Below are 25015 nucleotides of genomic sequence, written 5' to 3'. Positions count from 1 at the left end.
CCTCGAACCCTTGACCCTCGACCCCTCGACCCCCTCCCACCTCCTCATGTCGAAGTTATCACGGAGGGGGTATATCGACCCCCCCCCTCATGTCAAAGTTATCGGGGAGGTGGTATATCGACAACGACATACCCGATAAAAATTAAGAAGAGGAAGTAGACGAAAAAAAAGAGGAGAAGAAGAAAGGAATAGAGGTGAAGAATTTTTTTTTATAAATTTACTCTATTTATTTCTCTTCTAATCCTTTCTTCTTCTCCTCTTTTTTTTTCTTTTTTTCTCTTCTTATTTATTTCTCCTCCTCTTCTTCCTCTCCTTTTCTTCTCCTTTTTGTTCTCCTTCTTCCTCTTCTTATTTTCCTTTTTCCACTCCTTCTTTTTCTTCTTTTTCCTTCTTCCTTCTTCCTCTTTTCTTCCTTTTCCTTATTTTACTTTTTCCTCTACACTAACCTAAAATACGCTAACCTAAAATCGTATCTACTAATTAGCAACCTAAATAAAAAAATTAATACATATATGAAAAAAACATCATATGCACAAAAAATATCATATGAAAAAAATATCAACATCACATATATGAAAAAAAGTCGCCGGACCATGGGGCGGCGCGACGACAGTGTCGGGGCAGCGGTGGGGCGGGGCGAAGCGGGGCGGTGACGACGTCGGGGCGTCGCGGGGCGACGCGGGGAGTTGACGGCGACGGTGTCGGGACGGTTACGGCACGGGGTTTCTCGCGGCGACGATGTCGGTGCGGCGCAGGGTGGTGATGGCGTGGGCGGCGGCGTCGGGGGGGGGGGAGGGGGCGACGGGGGCGGCGACAGTGTCGGGATGGCGCACGGCGACGACGTCAGGGCGGCGCGGGGCGCCGGCGGTGTCGGGGGGGAGGGGCGGTACGACCTTCATACTGCTTTGGAGGCATGCCATCTTTTTCGTGAAAACATTGCAGGTCCTCCCGTGCCTCCGGTGTATCTTTTGTCTTCACATACACGCCCAAGAAACCTAGCAGGTTCACGCAAAGTTTCTTCGTCACGTGCATCACGTTTGTTGAAGAGTGGACCTCTAGGTCTTTCTAGTAGGGTAGGTCCCAAAATATAGATTCCTTCTTCCACATGGGTGCGTGTCCCTCAGCGTCATTCAGAACAGATAGTCCGCCGGGACCTTTTCCAAAGATTACTTTTAAATCATTGACCATAGCAAGTACGTGATCACCGGTACGCATGGCGGGCTTCTTCCGGTGATCTGCCTCGCCGTTGAAATGCTTGCCTTTTTTTGACATTGATGGTTGGTCGGAAGGAAGCAAAGATGCAACAGGTAAACATTCTTCCTGCATTTGTCCAAGTATATACTTTTGGTGTCATCTAAACAGTGCGTGCATGCATGGTATCCCTTGTTTGTGTGTCCTGAAAGGTTACTGAGAGCAGGCCAAATATTGATGGTGAAAAACAACAACGCATGTAGGTGAAATTCCTCCTGTTTGTGCTCATCCCACACACGTACACCGTTTCGAATCCACAGCTGTAAAATTTCTTCAACAAATGGCCTTAGGTATACATCAATGTCATTGCCGGGTTGCTTAGGGCCCTGGATGAGAACTGGCATCATAATGAACTTCCGCTTCATGCACATCCAAGGAGGAAGGTTATAGATACATAGAGTCATGGGCCAGGTGCTGTAATTGCTGCTCTGCTCCCCAAAAGGATTAAAGCCATCCGCGATTAAACCAAACCATACGTTCCTTGCGTCACCTGCAAACTCCTCCCAGTACTTTCTCTCGATTTTTCTCCACTGCGACCCGTCAGCGGGTGCTCTCAACTTCTCGTCTTTCTTACGGTCATCTCTGTGCCATCGCATCAACTTGTCATGGTCTTTGTTTCTGAATAGGCGTTTAAACCGTGGTATTATAGGAGCATACCACATCACCTTGGCAGGAACCCTCTTCCGGGGGTGCTCGCCATCAACATCTCCAGGGTCATATCGTCTGATATTATACCACAATGCACCGCATACCGGGCATGCGTTCAAATCCTCGTACACACCATGGTACAGGATGCAGTCATTAGGGCATGCATGTATCTTCTGCACCTCCAATCGTAGAGGGCATACCACCTTCTTTGTTGCAAACATACTGTCAGGCAATTCATTATCCTTTGGAAGCTTATTCTTCTATATTTTCGGTAGCTTCTAAAATCCTTGGTTAGGCACACCATTCTCTGCCTTTCACTACAGCAATTCCAGTATGGTACCCAACTTTGTGTTGCCATCTTCGCAATTGGAGTACAAACCTTTTTTGTGATCCTCTAGCATGCGATCAAACTTCACCTTCTCCTTTTCAATTTCGCACTGTCTCCTTGCATCAACAATGAACCAGCGGAGATCATCATCGGGCACATTGTCTGGTTCCTCTTCATCTTCAACAGCTTCCCCCGTTGCAGCATGCTACCTCTTGAGCATGCGTTCGTTTTTCCCTTGAAGGGGAAAGGGTGATGCAGCAATGTAGCGTAAGTATTTCCCTTAGTTTTGAGAACCAAGGTATCAATCCAGTAGGAGGCTCCTCCCAAGTCCCACGCAACTACACAAACAAACAAGAACCTCGCAACCAATGCGATAAAGGGGTTTTCAATCCCTTCACGGCCACTTGCGAAAGTGAGATCTGATAGAGAAAATATGATAAGATAAATATTTTTGGTATTTTTATGATATAGATTGAAAAGTAAAGATTGCAAAATAAAGTAGATTGGAAACTTATATGATAAAGAATAGATCCGGGGGCCATAGGTTTCACTAGTGGCTTCTCTCAAGATAGCATAATTATTATGGTCGGTGAACAAATTACTGTCGAGCAATTGATAGAAAAGTGCATAGTTATGAGAATATCTAGGCATGATCATGCATATAGGCATCACGTCCGCAACAAGTAGACCGACTCCTGCCTGCATCTACTACTATTACTCCACACATTGACCGACTCCTGCCTGCATCTAGAATATTAAGTTCATGAAGAACAGAGTAACACATTAAGCAAGATGACATGATGTAGAGGGATAAACTCAATCAATATGATATAAACCCCATATTTTTATCCTTGATGGCAACAATACAATATGTGCCTTGCTGCCCCTGTTGTCACTAGGAAAGGATACTGCAAGACTGAACCCAAAGCTAAGCACTTCTCCCATTGCAAGAAAGATCAATCTAGTAGGCCAAACCAAACTGATAATTCGAAGAGACTTGCAAAGATAACCAATCATACATAAAATAATTCAGAGGAGATTCAAATATTTCTCATAGATAAACTTGATCATAAACCCAACATTCATCGGATCTCGACAAACACATTGCAAAAAGAGTTACATCAAATAGATCTCCAAGAAAAGGAAGGAGAACTTTGTATTAAGAATCAAAGAGAGAGAAGAAGCCATCTATCTAATAACTATGGACACGAAGGTCTGTGGTAAACTACTGACAACTCATCGGAGGGGCCTGATGGTGATGGAGAGTCCCTCTGTGGCCGATTCCCCCTCCGGCGGAGCACCGACGAAGGCTCCAAGATGAGATCTCGCGGATACAAAAGGTTGCGGTGGCGGAAATAGTTTTTGGTGGTTCTTCTGGATGGTTTCATGGTACGTGGATATATATAGGAGGAACAAGTAGGTCGGTTGCGCCACGAGGGGCCCACGAGGGTGGGGGCGCGCCCACCCCCTTAGGGCACGCCGGGTACCCTCGTGGCCACCTTGTTTGCTACTTGACGTCCACTCCAAGTCTCCTGGATTGCGTTTGTTCCAAAAATATCGCTCCCGAAGGTTTCATTCCGTTTGGACTCCCTTTGACGTAGGTTAGTCCCAATAATTATATAAAAGTGTAAAGTAAAGCCCATAAACATCAAAAACAGGTAATATAATAGCATGGAACAGTCAAAAATTATAGATACATTGGAGACATATGAAGCATCCCCAAGCTTAATTCTTGCTCATCCTCGAGTAGGTAAATGATAAAAAAAGAATTTTTGATGTGGAATGCTACCTAGCATATTTCTCAATGTATTTCTTTTTATTGTGGCATGAATGTTCAGATCCAAATGATTCAAAATAAATGTTCATATTGATAAAAGAATAGTAATACTTCAAGCATACTAACTAAGCAATCATGTCTTCTCAAAATAACATGGCAAAGGAAAGTTCATCTCTACAAAATCATATAGTTTGGTCATGCTTCATTTTCATTAAACAAGAATGCTCTCATCATACACAACCCCGATGACCAGCCAAGCAATTGTTTCATACTTTACTAATCTAAAACTTTTTTCAACCTTCACGCAATACATGAGCGTGAGCCATGTATATAGCACTATGGGTGGAATAGAATATAATGATAGGGGTTATGTGGATAAGACAAAAAGGAGAAAAAGTCTCGCATCGACATGGCTAATCAACGGGCTAGGGAGATGCCCATCAATTGATGTCAATGCGAGGAGTAGGGATTGCCATGCAACGGATGCACTAGAGCTATAAATGTATGAAAGCTCAACAAAAGAAACTAAGTGGGTGTGCACTAGGGCATTTTGAGGAAGCCCATCATTGGAATATACAAGCCAAGTTCTATAATGAAAAATTCCCACTTAGTAAAATGAAAATGACAACCTAGAAGACATTCTCTCATAAAGACCATGGTGCTATTTTGAGCACAAGTGTGGAAAAAGATAGTAGCATAATCCCCATTTTTTTGGGCCTTTCTTTTTTTGGCCTTTTTTTGTTTCGCCTTTCTTTTTTATTAGGGATAGTGCTCTAAAAAATGATGATCATCACACTTCTATTTAATTACAACTCAATACTAGAACATGGTATGACTCTATATGAATGCCTCCGGCGGTGTACCGGGATATGCGATGGCTCAAGAGCGCCATGTATAAAAATTATGCATTGCGGCTTTGCCACAAATATGATGTCAACTACATGATCATGCAAAAAGCAATATGTCAATGATGAAGCGTGTCATAATAAACGGAACGGTGGAAAGTTGCATGGCAATATATCTCGGAATGGCTATGGAAATGCCATAATAGGTAGGTATGGTGGCTGTTTTGGGAAAGATATAAGGAGGTTTATGTGTGATAGAGCATATTGTATCACGGGGTTTGGATGCACCGGTGAAGTTTGCACCAACTCTCAAGGTGAGAAAGGGCAATGCATGGTACCGTAGAGGCTATCAATGATGGTAAGGTAAAAGTGCGTATAATCCATGGACTCAACATTAGTCATAAAGAACTCACATACTTATTGCAAAAATCTACAAGTCATCAAAAACCAAGCACTATGCGCATGCTCCTAGGGGGATAGATTGGTAGGAAAAGACCATCGCTCGTCCCCGACTGCACTCATAAGGTTGACAATCAAATAACACCTCATGCTTCAAATTTGTCACGCAACGATTACCATACGTGCATGCTACGGGACTTGCAACCCTCAACACAAGTATTTCTTAAATTCACAATTACATCAACTAGCATGATTCTAATATTAACACCTTCATATCTCAAAACAATTATTAAGCATCAAGTTGATCATAGTATTCAATTCACTTCCTATGATAGTTTTTATTATACCCAACTTGGATGCCCACCATTCTAGGACCAATTTTATAACCATAGAAAATACCATGATGTTCTAAAAGACTCTAAAAATAATATAAGTGAAGCATTAGAGATCAATGATTTCTATAAAATAAAACCACCACCATGCTCTAAGAAGATATAAGTGAAGCACTAGAGCAAAACTACATAGCTCGAAAGATATAAGTGAAGCACATAGAGTATTCTAATAAATTCCAAATCATGTGAGTCTCGCCAAAAAGGTGTGTACAGCAAGGATGATTGTGGTAAACTAAAAATCAAAGAACCATATCATACAAGATGCTCCAAACAAAACACATATCATGTGGTAAATAAAAATATAGCTCCAAGTAAAGTTACCGATAGATGAGGACGAAAGAGGGGATGCCTTCCGGGGCATCCCGGAGCTTAGGATTTTGGTTGTCCTTGAATATCTTGGGGTGCCATGGGAATCCCCAAGCTTAGGCTCTTGCCACTCCTTATTCCATAGTCCATCAAATCTTTACCCAAAACTTGAAAACTTCACAACAAAAAACTCAACAGGAAATCTCATGAGCTCCGTTATTGCAAGAAAGAAAAACCACCACATAAGGTACTGTAATGAACTCATTATTATTTATATTGGTGTTAAACCTACTGTATTCCAAATTATCTATGGTTCATACCCCCCGATACTAGACATAGATTCATCAAAATAAGCAAACAACACACGAAAAACAGAATCTATCAAAAACAGAACAGACTGTAGCAATCTGTAACTTTAGAATACTTATGGAACTCCAAAAATCCTACCAAAATAGTAAGTCCTATCTAATTTGTCTATTGATCTACTGCAGAAAGAATCAACTCAAAATCACATTTCCGTGATTTATTGAAATTTTTCTTGTGAGCGCAAAGTTTCTGTTTTTTAAGAAGAATCAAATTAACTTTCACCCAAGATGATCCAATAGGTTCTTCTTGGCACAAACACTAATTAAAACACAAAACCACATCTAACCAGAGACTAGATTAATTATTTATTACTAAACAGGAACAAAAACCAAGGAACAAAAATAAAATTGGGTTGCCTCCCAACAAGCGCTATCGTTGAACGCCCCTAGCTAGGCATAAAAGCAAGAATAGATCTAAGTATTGCCATATTTGGCATTCAATTCTTCAATAGAACACTTATAGCCCATAGGAGTTTCTATATTTTTAGTAATGATTAAACTCTTAGGCAAGAAACCAAGATATTCTTTTTTAGCAAAAGGTTCCTTAATAAGAGAAAAAAAATTGGAATGAACACTTATTGATTTGAGATCCGCATTTTCCTTACTAGAAGATTCACCCTTATTTTTGGGAACATACATCAATTTGGAAATTTTTGTAGGAGGAGTTGGAGTATTTTTCATTGATGAAAAGGCAGACCCTAAATTAGTGATAATATCCTCAAGTTTACCGATTCTTGTGGAATCTTGATCTATCCTTTCATTGACTATAGGTTCCTTCTCTTTAAAAAAATTCAAAGTAACCCCAACCTTAGATCCATATTGAGTAATTTGATTGTGGATCTTTTTATCCAGATTTTCAATTAACTCGACAGTAGCAACTTTATTTTCAATAATTTCAAGCCTTTGCCTCACATGTTCTAAAGTTAAAACAGTTTCGTTAACACTACTAAGAAAAGGGCTATAGATGAAATGGACACTAATGACGCACGAGACATGTGGTGCGCCACTACTATATACTAATGGCGCACCATGTGTTGGTGCGCAATTAGTGTCCAAATACTAATGGCGCACCACATCCATGGTGCGCCATTAGTAATTATTATTTTTCCAAAACTAGTAATGGTGCACCAGGGGATAGTGTGCCATTACTAGTTTAACTAGTAATGGCGCACCACATCCACGGTGCGCCATTAGTAAAAAAAATTCAATTTTTTTCAGTTTTTTTTAATTTTTTTTCAAAACTAGTAATGGCGCACCAGGGGATAGTGCGCCATTACTAGTTAACTAGTAATGGCGCACCACATCCACGGTGTGCCACTAGTAATTTTTTTCAATTTTTTCCATTTTTTTTTCAAAAGTAGTAATGATGCACCATGGGAGTGGTGCGCCATTACTAGTTGAACTAGTAATGAAAGAAAATGATAAAAATGTCAAAAAAAAAAAGAAAATAAGTTTCCCATGTGATATGTGGTCTAGTTGTTGGGAAAATTTACAAATATGAATTTCGACTTTATTTGCAAAATCTCTCTGGAATTTAATTAGTAAAATGGGCATAACTTTTGCATACGAACTCGGATTAAAAAGTTTTTTATATGAAAAATCATCTACTCTAAAAGTTACATCCAAATTTAACAGGGAGAACCCCGTTAAACATTTTCAAAATCCTCAAAATCCTAACAGAAAAATTTACGGGCCATTTAAGATCTTGAGGCAAAAAAATTCAAAAAATTTCAAACTTATTAGTGGCGCACCATTTGCTAGGTGCGCCACTAGTAACAAAAAAAATTAATTTCGAATTTTTTTCGGGAATTTGTTTTCAAAATATGATATGTAATATGAACGAAAGTTTGAAATAATTTTTTAAAATTTCATCACACTCATGAACATTAACAAAGTCCTAAACATCAACAAGGTTTAATAGGATTGATATGCTAGATATATCAACAAGTGCCTGTGAACTGAGCTGGTGCTGGGGTTGGATAGAACTCTAAAGTTAAGCATGCTTGGGCTGGATTAGTGTGAGGATGGGTGACCTTTTGGGAAGTTGGACCACGGAGTGTGATTTGGCCTGAGATTAAGCATATTGACCTGAGATTAAGATTTTTTTTTTAAAAAAGTGAATTTTTTTTTTCGAAAAAAAATTGTTACTAATGGCGCACTCCTATGTGGTGCGCCATTACTAAGCGAGATAGTAATGGTGCACCTATAGGCATACTAATGGCGCACTACAGGTGCACCATTAGTATCTGGTATACTAATGGCGCACCAGTGGTGCACCATTAGTAAAAAATACTAGTGGCGTGGTACTAGTGGCGCACCAGTAGTGCGCCATTAGTAGGAAAAGCTGGTGCGCCACTAGTAGGCCTTTTCCTAGTAGTGTAACCAAAAGAGTTGGTGGGCTGAACAAATCTAACATGGCATTATAAGCATCAAAAGTATGGCTGCCCAAAAAATTCCCTCCTGTAGTGGTATCAAGAATGTTTCTATTCCAAGCAGTAATGCCCACATAAAAATTGCGAAGCAGAACGGAAGTAGATTGCTTCCTAGTAGATCTATTTTGAGCATTGCAAATTCTATGCCAAGCATCTTTTAGATTTTCTCCCTCCCTTTGTTTAAAAGTAAGAACTTCATGATCGGGAGTATTAACGACGATAGGAGGACTAGCCATGATGAAGAGATAAACAAGCTAACACACGAGCACACAAGAGACAAGAAAAAAAGAGGCAAAAAGGAAAGAGAGGGCGAATAAAACGGCAAAGCTGAAGTGGGGGAAAGGAAAAACAGAGGCAAATGGAAAATAATGTAATGCGAGGGAGGTGAGTTTGTGATGGGTACTTGGTATGTCTTGACTTGAGCGAAGACCACCCCGGCAACGGCGCCAGAAATCCTTCTTGCTACCTCTTGAGCATGCATTGTTTTTCCCTTGAAGAGGAAAGGGTGATGCAGCAAAGTAGCGTAAGTATTTTCCTCAGTTTTGAGAACCAAGGTATCAATCCAGTAGGAGGCTCCTCCCAAGTCCCACGCGCCTACAAAAACAAACAAGAACCTCGCAACCAACGCGATAAAGGGGTTGTCAATCCCTTCACAGCCACTTGCGAAAGTGAGATCTGATAGAGATAATATGATAAGATAAATATTTTTGGTATTTTTATGATATAGATTGAACAGTAAAGATTGCAAAATAAAGTAGATTGGAAACTTATATGATAAAGAATAGACTCGGGGGCCATAGGATTCACTAGTGGCTTCACTCAAGATAGCATAATTATTACGGTGGGTGAACAAATTACTGTCGAGCAATTGATAGAGAAGTGCATAGTTATGAGAATATCTAGGCATGATCATGTATATAGGCATCACGTCCGCAACCAGTAGACCGACTCCTGCCTGCATCTACTACTATTACTCAACACATCGATCGACACTTTCCTGCATCTAGATTATTAAGTTCATGAAGAACTGAGTAACACATTAAGCAAGATGATATGATGTAGAGGGATAAACTCAAACAATATGATATAAACCCCATCTTTTTATCCTTGATGGCAACAATACAATACATGCCTTGCTTCCCCTGCTGTCACTCGGAAAGGACACTGCAAGATTGAACCCAAAGCTAAGCACTTCTCCCATTGCAAGAAAGATCAATCTAGTAGGCCAAACGAAACTGATAATTCGAAGAGACTTGCAAGGATAACCAATCATACATAAAAGAATTCAGAGGAGATTCAAATATTTCTCATAGATAAACTTGATCATAAACCCACAATTCATCGGATCTCGACAAACACACCGCAAAAAGAGTTACATCGAATAGATCTCTGATACGTCCATTTTGCATCATGATTTTATATCAATATTTATTGCATTATGGGTTGTTATTACACATTATATCTCAATACTTATGGCTATTCTCTATTATTTTACAAGGTTTACTATGAAGAGGGGGAATGCCGGCAGCTGGAATTCTGGCTGGAAAAGGAGCAAACATTGGAAACCTATTCTGCACTGCTCCAAAAGTCTTGAAACTCCACGAAACATATTTTTTGGATTTATTAAGAATTATTGAGCGAAAGAAGTACATCAGGGGGCCCACACCCTGGCCAGGAGGGTGGGGGCACGCCCCCCTACTGGGAACGCCCCCTGTCTCCTGGGCCCCCTGGTGGCCCTCCGGTGTCCATCTTCCGCTATATGAAGTATTTTACCCTGGAAAAAATTGTGGGCAAGCTTACGGGACGAAACCCCGCTGCCACAAGGCGGAACCTTGGCGGAACCAATCTAGGGCTCCGGGAGGGGGAAATCATCACCAACATCATCACCAACGATCCTCTCATCGGGAGGGGGTCAATCTCCATCAACATCTTCACCAGCACCATCTCCTCTCAAACCCTAGTTCATCACTTGTATCCAATCTTGTATCCAAAACCACAAATTGGTACCTATGGGTTGCTAGTAGTGTTGATTACTCCTTGTAGTTTATACTTATTGGTTTACTTGGTGGAAGATCATATGTTCAGATCCTTAATGAATATTATTACACCTCTGATTATGAACATGAATATGCTTTGTGAGTAGTTACGTTTGTTCCTGAGGACATGGGTGAAGTCTTTCTATTAGTAGTCATGTGAATTTGGTATTCGTTCGATATTTTGATGAGATGTATGTTGTCTTCTCCTCTAGTGGTGTCATGTGAACGTCGACTACATGACACTTCACCATTATTTGGGCCTAGAGGAAGGCATAGGGAAGTAATAAGTAGATGATGGGTTGCTAGAGTGACAGAAGCTTAAACCCTAGTTTATGCGTTGCTTCGTTAGGGGCTGATTTGGATCCATATGTTTCATGATGTGGTTAGGTTTACCTTAATACTTTTGTTGTAGTTGCGGAAGCTTGCAATAGGGGTTAATCATAAGTGGGATGCTTGTCCAATTAATGAAAGTACCCAAGCACCGGTCCACCCACATATCAAATTACCAAAGTACCGAACGCGAATCATATGAACGTGATGAAAACTAGCATGACGATAATCCCCATGTGTCCTTGGGAGCTCCTTTCTTATTATTAGAAATTGTCCAGGCTTATCCTTTGCTACATAAAGGATTGGGCCACCTTGCTGCACTTTATTTACTTTGTTTACTTGTTACTCGTTACTATTTATCCTATCACAAAACTATCTATCACCTACATTTCAGTGCTTGCAGAGAAAACCTTACCGAAAACCGCTTATCATTGCCTTCTGCTCCTCGTTGGGTTCGACACTCTTACTTATCGAAAGGACTACGATAGATCCCGTACACTTGTGGGTCATCAAGACTCTTTTCTGACGCCATTGCCGGGGAGTGTAGCAATTTTGGTGAGTGGAACTTGGTAAGGAAACATTTATATAGTGTGCTGAATTTTTTTGTTACTTGTTACTATGGAAACTAATCCTTTCAGGGGCTTGTTTGGGGTATCTTCGCCCCGACCAGTAGAGCAAGAGTTTCTCCTTAACCTACTGAACTTTATGAAAATGTTTATTTTGAGATTCCTTTGGGTTTGATAGAGAAACTGCTAGCGAATCCATTTGCAGGAGATGGAACATTGCATCCCGATTTACACCTTATCTTTGTGGATGAAGTTTGTGGATTATTTAAGCTTGCAGGTATCCCCGATGATGTTGTCAAAAGGAAGGTCTTACCTTTATCTTTGAAGGGAGATGCATTGACATGGTTTAGGCTATGTGATGATACGGGATCCTGGAATTATAAGTGATTGAAGTTGGAATTTCACCAGAAGTTCTATCCTATGCATCTTGTTCATCGTGATCGTAATTACATATATAATTTCTGGCCTCGCGAAGGAGAAAACATCGCTCAAGTTTGGGGGAGGCTTAAGTCAATGTTATATTCATGCCCCAATCATGATCTCTCCCGGGAAATGATTATTCAAAAATTTTATGCTCGGCTTTCTCTTAATAATCGCAACATGCTCGATACTTCCTGCGCTAGTTCTTATGTGCTGAAGACTATTGATTTCAAATGGGATTTATTGGAAATAATTAAACGCAACTCTGAAGATTGGGGTTCCGACAATGGTAAGGAGTCAGGTATGACACCTAATTTCGATTGTGTTAAATCTTTTATGGATACCGATGCTTTTCATGGATTTAGCACTAAGTATGGACTTGACTCTGAGATAGTAGCTTCTTTCTGTGAATCTTTTGCTACTCGAGTTGATCTCCCTAAAGAAAAGTGGTTTAAATATAATCCTCCTATTGAAGTGAAAGTAGTTGCTCCTATTACAGTTGAAGAAAAGACTATCACTTATAGTGATCCTATTGTTCCTACTACTTATGTTGAGAAACCACCTTTTCCTATTAGGATTAAGGATCATGCTAAAGCTTCAACTGTTTTTCATAAGAGTAATACTAGGACTTATACACGTCCTGAGCAAATCAATGTTGAACCTAGTATTGCTATGGTTAAAGATCTCTTAGATGATGATTTACATGGGTATGTTATTTATTCCTGTGATGAAACTGCTAATATTGCTAGACCTGATACAAAGATACATAGACCTGTCGTAGGCATGCCTGTTATTTCTGTTAAAATAGGAGATAATTGTTATCATGGTTTATGTGATATGGGTGCTAGTGCTAGTGCGATACCTTATGATTTATATAAAGAAATTATGCACGACATTGCACCCGTTGAATTAGAAGAAATTGATGTTACTATTAAGCTTGCTAATAGGGATACCGTTAAACCAGTTGGGATTGTTAGAGATGTTGAAGTTTTGTGTGGGAAAGTCAAATACCCTGCTGATTTTCTTGTTCTTGGTTCTCCACAAGATGCCTTTTGTCCCATTATTTTTGGTAGACCCTTCTTAAACACTGTTAATGCTAAAATAGATTGTGAAAAGGATGTTGTTATGATTGGCTTAGATGATATGACTCATGAGTTTAATTTTGCTAAATTTCATAGACAACCCCGTGATAAAGAATTATCTAGTAAAGATGAAATAATTGGTCTTGCTTCTATTGTCGTGCCGCCTACTGATCCGTTAGAACAATATTTGCTAGACCATGAAAATGATATGTTTATGAAAGAAAGAAGGGAAATAGATGAAGTATTCCTTAAACAGGAACCTATTCTGAAACATAACCTTCCCGTTGAAATCCTTGGTGATCCCCCTCCACCCAAGGGTGATCCCGTGTTTGAACTCAAACCTTTATCTGATAATCTTAAGTATGCTTATCTTGATGAAAAGAAAATATATCATGTTATTATTAGTGCTAACCTTTCAGAGCAAGAAGAAGAAAGATTATTGAAAACTCTGAAGAAGCACCGAGCTACTATTGGATATACTCTGGATGATCTTAAGGGCGTTAGTCCCACGTTATGCCAACACAAAATTAAATTGGAGGGCGATGCCAAACCAGTTAGAGATCCTCAACAACGATTAAATCCTAAGATGAAAGAAGTGGTAATAAAGGAGATACTAAAGCTCCTTGAGGCACATATAATTTATCCCGTTGCTGATAGTGATTGGGTAAGCCCAGTCCATTGTGTTCCTGAAAAGGGAGGTATTACCATTGTTCCTAATGATAAAGATGAATTGATCCTGCAGAGAATTATTACAGGTTATAGGATGGAAATTGATTTCCATAAATTAAATAAAGCTACTAAGAAAGATCATTACCCTTTACCTTTTATTGATCAAATGCTAGAAAGACTATCCAAACACACACACTTTTGCTTTCTAGATGGTTATTCTGGTTTCTCTCAAATACCTATGTCAGCGGGAGATCAAGCAAAAACTACTTTTACTTGCCCTTTCGGTACTTTCGCTTATAGACGAATGCCTTTTGGTTTATGTAATGCACCTGCTACCTTTCAAAGATGCATGATGGCTATATTCTCTAATTTTTGTGAAAAGATTTTCGAGGTATTCATGGATGACTTCTCTATATATGGATCCTTCTTTGATAATTGTTTGAGCAACCTTGATCGAGTTTTGCAGAGATGCGAAGACACTAGTCTCGTTCTGAATTGGGAAAAGTGTCACTTTATGGTTAATGAAGGCATTGTCTTGGGGCATAAGATTTCCAAGAGAGGTATTGAAGTTGATAAAGCTAAAGTTGATGCTATTGAAAAGATGCCATGTCCCAAGGACATAAAAGGTATAAGAAGTTTCCTTGGTCATGCGGGTTTTTACAGGAGGTTCATTCAGGACTTTTCTAAGATCTCTAGGCCTCTGACTAATTTATTGCAAAAAGATATTCGTTTTGTCTTTGATGATAATTGTGTAGAAGCATTTGAAATACTTGAGAAAGCTTTGATCACTGCACCTGTTGTTCAGCCACCTGATTTGAATTTACCTTTTGAAATTATGTGTGATGCTAGTGATTATGTTGTAGGTGCTGTTCAAGGGCAAAGAGTTGATAAGAAATTGAATGCTATCCAGTATGCTAGTAACACTCTTGATACTTCCCAAACAAATTATGCTACTACTGAAAAAGAATTCTTAGAAGTTGTGTTTGCATGTGATAAGTTTAGAACTTATATTGTTGATTCCAAAGTTACTATTCACACTGATCATGCTGCTGTTAAATATCTTATGGAAAAGAAAGATGCTAAGCCTAGACTCATTAGATGGGTTCTCCTGCTCCAAGAGTTTGATTTGCAGATAGAAAGGGAGCTGAGAACCCCGTTGCAGATAACTTGTCTAGGTTAGAGAATGTTCTTGATGACCCACTGCCTATTGATGATAGCTTTCCTGATGAACAAGTAGCGGTCACTAATGCTTCTCGTACTGCTCCATGGTATGCTGGTATGCTAGTTATATTGTTGGTAAATTTATACCACCTAGTTTCACATACCAGCAAAAGAAAAAGTTCTTTTATGATTTAAGACGTTACTTTTGGGATGACCCACACCTTTATAAAGAAGGAGTAGATGGTGTTATTAGATGTTGTGTACCTGAGCATGAACAGGAACAGATCCTATGCAAGTGTCACTCTGAATCATATGGAGGACACCACGCTGGAGATAGAACTGCACATAAGGTACTACAATCTGGTTTTTATTGTCCTACTCTCTTCAAAGATGCTCGTAAGTTTGTCTTATCTTGTGATGAATGCCAAAGAATTGGTAATATTAGTAGACGTCAAGAAATGCCTATGAATTATTCTCTTGTTATTGAACTGTTTGATGTTTGGGGCTTTGATTATATGGGACCTTTTCCTGCCTTTAATGGTTATACACATATTTTAGTTGTTGTTGATTACGTTACTAAGTGGGTAGAAGCTATTCCAACTAGTAGTGTTGATCATAACACTTCTATTAAAATGCTTAAAGAAGTTATTTTTCCGAGGTTTGGAGTCCCTGGATATCTTATGACTGATGGTGGTTCACATTTTATTCATGGTGCTTTCCGTAAGATGCTTTTTAAGTATGATGTCAATCATAGAATCGCATCTCCTTATCATCCACAGTCTAGTGGTCAAGTAGAGTTGAGCAATAGAGAGCTCGAATTAATTTTGCAAAAGATTGTTAATATATCAAGAAAGAATTGGTCCAAAAAACTTGATGATGCATTATGGGCCTATAGAATTCCATACAAAAATCCTATGGGTATGTCTCCATATAAGATGGTTTATGGAAAAGCATGTCGTTTACCTCTTGAACTTGAACATAAAGCATATTGGGCTATTAAAGAGCTTAATTATGACTTCAAACTTGCCGGTGAGAAGAGGTTGTTTGATATTAGCTCACTTGATGAATGGAGAGCCCAAGCTTATGAGAATGCCAAGCTATTCAAAGAAAAAGTCAACCGCTGGCATGATAAAAGGATACAAAAGCGTGAGTTTAACATAGGTGATTATGTGTTATTATTCAACTATCGTTTAAGAGTTTTTGCAGGAAAGCTTCTCTCTAAATGGGAAGGCCCCTATGTTATCAAGGAGGTCTGTCGTTCTGGTGCCATAAAGATCAACAACTTCGAAGGCACAAGTCCGAGGGTGGTAAACGGTCAAAGAATTAAACATTATATTTCAGGTAATCCTATTAATGTTGAAACTAATATAATAGAAACTGTAACCCCGGAGGAATACATAAGGGACACTTTCCAGAATGTTCCAGACTCCGAAAAGGAATAGGTATGTGGTACGGTAAGTAAACCGACTCCAAAACAACTCCAATGGCAATTTTTATCAGCTTTGTATTATTTAAGAATTTTAGGAAGAAACAAGTAGTCCGAAAGGGACACGAGGCCCCCACGAGAGTGGAAGGCGCACCCACCCTTACTGGGTGCGCCCACCTGTCTCGTGGGCACCTCGTGTGCCTCCCGGACTCCGTTTTTCTTGCACATTATGTATTTTGGTCGGTAAAAATTCATTATATATACTCCCGAAGGTTTTGACCACTGTATCACGCAAATATCATCTGCTTTCGTTTCGAGCTATTTCCTGTTGCAGATCAAGAGCAAGATGTCTTCTCAGGAGAAAGTCGTGGAGAGTCGGGTGTCTCACCCAGCACCGGTACCAGGAGCAAATAGCTATGCTCATCACTTTGGACCATCAATGGAGGATGAGATGGAGGCCGATTTGAAAAGGATAGATGCCATGGAGGAAGATCAAGAAGTTACCTCTCGTCCCCAAGAAGAATTCATGATGAGGGAACTACCTAGCCTGGCTATTCCAACTTTGGTCATCTCTTCCAACTTTAGATTTCTCTCTTATGAAAATATGAAAACGATCTTCACTTCTTCTCCAGAAGCTATGCAGCATCCTTGGATAAAGGGAGCTTTGGCCGTAACGAGCAAGCTCCGTAAAGAAATTATGGACCTCAAACGACAAGTCAATACGCTCGAGGAGGAGAACTGTATCCTTAAGGGCATCATCGCCAAGAAGATCATAACACCAGCCGTGCAGAAGGAGACATAATCACATGGGTATGGGCACTCCCCCTTGGCAACTGCTAAGCTTGGGGGAGGTACCCCGGTATCGTGTCACCATCACACTCCTACCTTTACCGTTTTTATTTAGTTCAATCCTTTTAGTAGTATCTTGATCTAGTAGATTGAAGTTTTGATATCAAGTAGTTTTGAGTTTTGCTTTGTGATCTATTTTTGTAATCGAGTCCGTGAGCTATCTATAATAAAGATTAGTGTTGAGTCAATGGCTTTGCTATGTTGCTATGATCTTGAGAAAGTAGAAAGAATTAAAGAGTTATTATTGATCTTATGGTTAGTGATAACTTCACATATAGAAAGTATGAGGCATGAAAATTGTTGAGAGTTGATAAACGTAGTTTTGGTCATCGTTGCAATTAATAGGAAGTGATAAGGAAAGAGAGGTTCACATATAAATATACTATCTTGGACATCTTTTATGATTATGAGCACTCATTAAGTATGACATGCTAAAAGAGTTGATGTTGGACAAGGAAGACAACGTAATGGTTTATGTTTTCTCACATCTCACTTAAAGTATATTGTCATTGACCTTCCAAACATGTTGAGCTTGTCTTTCCCCCTCATGCTAGCCAAATTCCTAGCACTAAGTAGAGATACTACTTGTGCTTCCAAATATCCTTAAACCGAGTTTCGCCATGAGAGTCCACCATATCTACCTATGGATTGAGTAAGATCCTTCAAGTAAGTTGTCATCGGTGCAAGCAATAAAAATTGCTCCTTAAATATGGATGACTTATTAGTGTGGAGAAATTATGCTTTATACGACCTTGTTATGGAAGCAATAAAAGCGACAGACTACATAATAAAGGTCCATACCCAAGTGGCAATATAAAGTGACGTTCTTTCGTACTAAGATTTTGTGTATCCAACCCTAAAAGCCCATGACAACCTCTACTTCCCTCTGCGAAGGGCCTATCTTTTACTTTATGTTCTTACTTTTTGTTTTTATTTTATACTTGAGTCAAGGTGATCTTCACCTTTCCCTTTTTCATTTTATCCTTTGGCAAGCTCCTCGTGTAAGAAAGGTCATGATATATATATATATCCAATTGGATGTTCCTTAGCATAGACTATTATTGTTGACATCACCGGAAGGTGAATACGTTGGGAGGCAACAGAATAAGCCCCTATCTTTCTCAGTGTCCGGCTGAAACTCCATAACCACAAGTATTGCGTGAGTGTTAGCAATTATAGAGGACTATATGATAGTTGAGTATGTGGACTTGCTGAAAAGCTCTATTGTTGACTCTTTCTGATGTTATGATAAATTGTGATTGCTGCAATGACTAAGATTATAGTTTGTTAGTTCTCAATGTAGTTTTTGCACCATACTTGATATTGTGAATGGATTGTTACTTGAGCATAAGAAATCATAGGATGGAATCTATATATTTTGCTGTTATAAGAATGATCATGATGCTCTCATGTCCGTATTTTATTTTTATCGACACCTCTATCTCTAAACATGTGGACATATTTTTCGATATCGGCTTCCGCTTGAGGACAAGCGAGGTCTAAGCTTGGGGGAGTTGATACGTCCATTTTGCATCATGCTTTTATATCAATATTTATTGCATTATGGGCTGTTATTACACATTATATCTCAATACTTATGGCTATTCTCTCTTATTTTACAAGGTTTACTATGAAGAGGGGGAATGTCGGCAGCTGGAATTCCGGCTGGAAAAGGAGCAAACATTGGAAACCTATTCTGCACTGCTCCAAAAGTCCTGAAACTCTACAAAACATAATTTTGGATTTATTAAGAATTATTGAGCGAAAGAAGTACATCAGGGGCCCACACCCTGGCCAGGAGGGTGGGCCCCCCTACTGGGCGCACCCCTGTCTCCTGGCCCCCCTGGTGGCCCTCCGGTGTCCATCTTTCGCTATATGAAGGCTTTTACCCTAGAAGAAATCATGGGCAAGCTTACGGGACGAAACTCCGCCGCCACGAAACGGAACCTTGGCGGAAACAATCTAGGGCTCTTGTAGAGCTGTTCTGCCGGGGACACTTCCCTCCGGGAGGGGGAAATCATCACCAACGTCATCACCAACGATACTCTCATCGGGAGGGGGTCAATCTCCATCAACATCTTCACCAGCACCATCTCCTCTCAAACCCTAGTTCATCTCTTGTATCCAATCTTGTATCCAAAACCACAAATTGGTACCTGTGGGTTGCTAGTAGTGTTGATTACTCCTTGTAGTTGATACTTATTGGTTTACTTGGTGGAAGATCATATGTTCATATCCTTAATGCATATTATTACACCTCTGATTATGAACATGAATATGCTTTGTGAGTAGTTACGTTTGTTCCTGGGGACATGGGTGAAGTCTTGCTATTAGTAGTCATGTGAATTTGGTATTCGTTCGATATTTTGATGAGATGTATGTTATCTTCTCCTGTAGTGGTGTCATGTGAACGTCGACTACATGACACTTCACCATTATTTGGGCCTAGAGGAAGGCATAGGGAAGTAATAAGTAGATGATGGGTTGCTAGAGTGACAGAAGCTTAAACCCTAGTTTATGCGTTGCTTCGTTAGGGGTTGATTTGGATCCATATGTTTCATGCTATGGTTAGGTTTACCTTAATACTTTTGTTGTAGTTGCGGATGCTTGCATTAGGAGTTAATCATAAGTGGGATGCTTGTCCAAGTAAGGTCAGTACCCAAGCACCGGTCCACCCACATATCAAATTATCAAAGTACCGAATGCGAATCATATGAACGTGATGAAAACTAGCTTGACAATAATCCCCATGTGTCCTCGGGAGCTCCTTTCTCATTATTGGAAATTGTCCAGGCTTATCCTTTGCTACATAAAGGATTGGGTCACCTTGCTGCACTTTATTTACTTTGTTTACTTGTTACTCGTTACTATTTATCTTATCACAAAACTATCTATCACCTACAATTTCAGTGCTTGCAGAGAAAACCTTACTGAAAACCGCTTATCATTTCCTTCTGCTCCTCGTTGGGTTCGACACTCTTACTTATCGAAAGGGCTACGATAGATCGCCTACACGTGTGGGCCATCGATCTCCAAGAATACGAAGGAGAACTTTGCATTGAGAATCAAAGAGAGAGAAGAAGCCATCTAGCTAATAACTATGGACCCGAAGGTCTGTGGTAAACTACTCACAACTGATCGGAGGGGCCTTGGTGGTGATGGAGAGGCCCTCAGTGGTTGATTCCCCCTCGGGCGGAGCGCCGGAGAAGGCTGCCAGATGGGATCTCGCGGATACATAAGGTTGCAGCGGTGGAAATAGTTTTTTGTGGTGCTCATGGATGGTTTCAGGGTACGTGGATATATATAGGAGGAAGAAGTAGGTCGGTTGAGCCACGAGGGTGGGGGCGCGCCCACCCCCTTAGGGCGCGCCTGGCACCCTCGTGGCCGCCTCGTTTGCTGCTTGACGTCCACTCCAAGTCTCCTGGATTGCGTTTGTTCCAAAAAGATCGCTCCCGAAAGTTTCATTCCGTTTGGACTCCGTTTGATATTCCTTTTCTGTGAAACACTGAAATAGGCCAAAAAACAGCAATTCGGGCTGGGCCTCCAGTTAGTAGGTTAGTCCTAAAAATTATATAAAAGTGTAAAGTAAAGCCCATAAACATCAAAAACAGGTAGTATAATAGCATGGAACAATCAAAAATTATATATACGTTGGAGACATATCACAACATCACCGTATTCAGGGGGCACATAGTTGTCATCGTCCTCTTCTTCTTCGATGTCTTCCATCATAACCCCTATTTCTCCGTGCTTGGTCCAAACATTATAGTGTGGCATGAAACCCTTATAAAGCAGGTGGGTGTGAATCATTTTCGAGTCAGAGTAAGACTTCGTATTCCCACATATAGGGCATGGACAACACATAAAACCATTCTGCTTATTTGCCTCAGCCACTTCGAGAAAATTATGCACTCCATTAATGTACTCGGAGGTGTGTCTGTCACCGTACATCCATTACCGGTTCATTTGCGTGCATTATATATAATTAAGTGTGTCAAAAACCATTACAGAACATCATGAATAGATAATTAAGTGACCAAATTATATAAGTTCATCATCACATTAAAACCAAAGTACATACATAGTTCTCGTTGAACAACATATAGCTCTCCATAGCATCTAATTAGTTAAACCATACATTGAAACTATGTGCCAAAACAAATGCGATCATAATCACAACCAAGGTAACAATTGATCCAGCGGCATAATGATACCAAGCCTCGGTATGAATGGCATATTTTCTAATCTTGCTAATCTTCAAGAGCATTGCATCCATCTTGATCTTGTGATCATCGACGACATCCGCAACATGCAACTCCAATATCATCTTCTCCCCCTCAATTTTTTTCCTTCAAGAAATTGTTTTCTTCTTCAACTAAATTTAACCTCTCGACAATAGGGTCGGTTGGAATTTCCAGTTGACATACCTCCTAGATAAATAAAATCTATGTCACGTTAGTCGGCATAATTGTGATAAACAATAAATGAACCAGATAGTTATAAAGATAATATATACCACATCCGAATCATAGATAGGACGAGGGCCGACGGGGGCGGATACCAAAACCATCGCACTAAATAATAAGAAGCAATAATGAAAGTAAGAAAATTATACAAGTATCTATCTAAACATGTACATACAAGTACGGATTTTTTCCTTTCAGAAAGAAGATAATAACAAGAGACTCACCACGGTGGTGCCGGCGACGAGATCGGCGCGGGCGATCGACAACGCTGAAGACGGGGACGGAACGTGACGACCGCTAAACCTAGACAAATATTGAGGAAAATGGAGATCGGAGGTCGAGCTTGGAGAGGAGAAAGCTTAAGTAGTGTGGCTCGGGCATTCCATCGAACATCTCGTGTGCATAGGAGGTGAGCTAGAGCACCACAAAACCCCCTCCCCTCGCAGGACCGAAAAAATAGAGCAGTGTGCTCTGCTCTTACGTGAGGGGGGGTATATATAGGCACCTCATTGGTCCCGGTTCATGGCTGGAACCGGGACTAAAGGGCAACCTTTGGTTCCGGTTCAAGCCACCAACCGGGACCAATGGTGGTGGGCCAGGAGCGAGGCCCATTGGTCCCGGTTCGTCCCACCAACCGCGACCAAAGGGGCCAGACGAACCGGGAAAATGCCCCCACGAGGCCCGGCAGGCCCCCTGGCCTAACGAATCGGGGCCAGTGCTCCATGGGTCCTGGTTCGTGACTGAACCGGGACTAATGGGCTTATCTGGCCCGAACGGAAGCCCTGTTTTCTACTAGTGTCACTTGATGCCCTTAGACTTGAATGTATTACGTACCGACCATCTGGCACTTTTTTTATCTTGTGCAAATCATATCTCCTGGCTGTAAACACCAAAGAATATAATTCCATTTATTGGGCTTGGACTATACTACGCCAACGGTAGAGTATAAATACCACACTATTTCATCCTGAGTAGCCCAATGATCCAACCAACAAGCAACGATTAGTCCATACTCTATATCATACTCTACCAGCAGAAGATCCCATACCTTGCCACTGTCGTCTCCTAAATTTTGTTGTAGCTCACGGAGTAGATCTGTACCTCTCCTTAACTGTTTTGTACCTGACAAGTTCCATACAGCAAGATCACAAAATCACTCTAGTGGTCAAAATTAACCTACTAACTGTACATAAACTAAATGTTTGTTACTGCTCTTGCTACCTTATCTGACAGACGCACCGATCAATCTTAGATCAAGCCACAGCAGATGAGCTCGGTGTTAAGGCTAGGTGATCATATTACGAGGCGCTCGGGCCTTGGCTTATCGTCGGCGATTTCAACCTCATCTACGAGGCGCGTGACAACAGCAGCCCTAACCTCAACTGACGGCTTATGACCCGCTGAACGCTAGCGAGCTCCGCAAACTCAAGCTGGATGGGCGACGTTTCACCTGGTCCAACGAGCAGGCTAGGCCGGTGCTGGTGCGTTTGGACCGGGCCTTCTGCGACGACGACTGGGACTTCGCTTTTTGGGGAGCCATGCTTCAGCCGCTGGCCACCGGCATGTCAGACCACTGTCCGTTGTTGCTCACTTATGAGCCGCCGGTCCGTTGGCCGCCTTGCTTCCGTTTTGAGGCATTCTGGCCGCAAGTTGATGGGTTTCAGGATCAGGTTGCCGCGGCCTGGAACGAGGGAAGCCCGCCGATGGATGCGTTCGGCCGCCTTGCCCTCAAACTATGGCGAATAGCCGTAGCGTTGCGTAGGTGGCATCGCACACGCATATGTGACTCTCGCCTGCAGCTATTGTTCGCCCAGGAGGTCGTGCTTCGCCTGGATACGGCCCAGGAATCCAGAACGCTCGAGGCGGATGAGCTGCAGTTGCGAAAAATTCTCAAGTCCCGGATTCTGGCCCTAACGGCCATGGAGTGAATACGCGCGAAGCAGCGCTCCCGGGTGACGTGGCTGCGCACCGGAGATGCCAACATGAAATTCTTTCACCTCAAGTCCAGCACTCGGTGCCGTAAGAACTTCATCGCTTCCTTGCACGATGGCAACGACATTGCTACTGATCAGGCCCGCAAGGTGGAGGTTGCCACGGCCTTCTTTCAGCGGCTTGTGGGCACACCACAAGCCTGCTGCACCACGGTAGACTGGGACAGGCTCGGCCTGCAGCAGGCCAACCTTGACGAGCTTGACGCGCCATTCTCGGAGGAGGAGGTCCGCGCGGCCATCAAGGACATGCCCGGTGACCGCGCGCCTAGGCTGGACGGCTTCACCGGGGGTTTTTACAAGGCGGTGGCCACCACCATCATGCCGGACCTGCTGGCAGCATTCCAGCAGCTACACCACATGAACCTGGCGAGTTTGCATCGCCAGAACACGGCTAACATTGTCCTGCTGGCTAAAAAGGCGGATGCGACTTCAATGGCGGACTACAGGCCAATCAGTCTGCTCCATAGTGTGGTAAAGCTGTTCATAAAGGTGCTTGCAATGTGCCTCACGCGGCGCATTGACGATCTTGTTGGCCCTGCCCAGTCTGCCTTCATCAAAGGGCGTTGCATCCAGGACAATTTCTGTTCGCTTGTCGGATGGCACGCCACTTCCACCGCGTCAAATGTTCCATGCTCTTTGTTAAGCTCGACATCGCCAAAGCATTCAACAGCGTCTCCTGGCCATACCTGCTTGACATGCTCCGCGCCCGGGGTTTTGGTGCGAGGTGGTGCGACTGGATCTCCATGCTTCTAGCCACCTCTTCGTCGTGGGTTCTGATCAATCGGGTACCTGGCCGTCCCATCATTCACTGTTATGGCTTGCGTCAGGGCGATCCTCTGTTGCCTTTCCTATTCATCCTCGCCATGGAGCCCCTCCAACGGCTCCTGGAAGTTGTAGTGGACCCAGGAGTGCTTTCCAAGCTCCAAGGTCGGTTGCCGCAGCTGCGTACCTCCCTGTATGCCGACGATGTCGCCCTCTTTCTCAAACCCTGTAAAGACCGAGCTAGCTGCCCTGCGCTCCATCCTCACTACCTTCGGTTTAGCCTCCGGGCTCAAGGTCAACTTTGAGAAAAGTGTCATCCTCCCAATAATTTGCGAGCAGCTATACGTGCATGATGTGATCTCACCCCCGAGGGCCAGGGTTGAGAGCTTCCCCTGCAAATTCCTGGGGTTGCCGCCATCGCTTCGGGCTCTGCGTAAGGTCGACATGCATCCGCTGCTTGACAAGCTCCGCGCGCGCCTGGCGCGCTGGAAGGCCAGACTCCTCACCCTAGTTG

Source organism: Triticum aestivum, chromosome 6B (genome assembly GCF_018294505.1).
Source record: "Triticum aestivum cultivar Chinese Spring chromosome 6B, IWGSC CS RefSeq v2.1, whole genome shotgun sequence".
In the NCBI taxonomy this organism is placed as follows: domain Eukaryota; kingdom Viridiplantae; phylum Streptophyta; class Magnoliopsida; order Poales; family Poaceae; genus Triticum; species Triticum aestivum.
The sequence above is the reverse complement of the archived record's forward strand: the minus strand, read 5'-3'. Positions refer to the sequence as shown.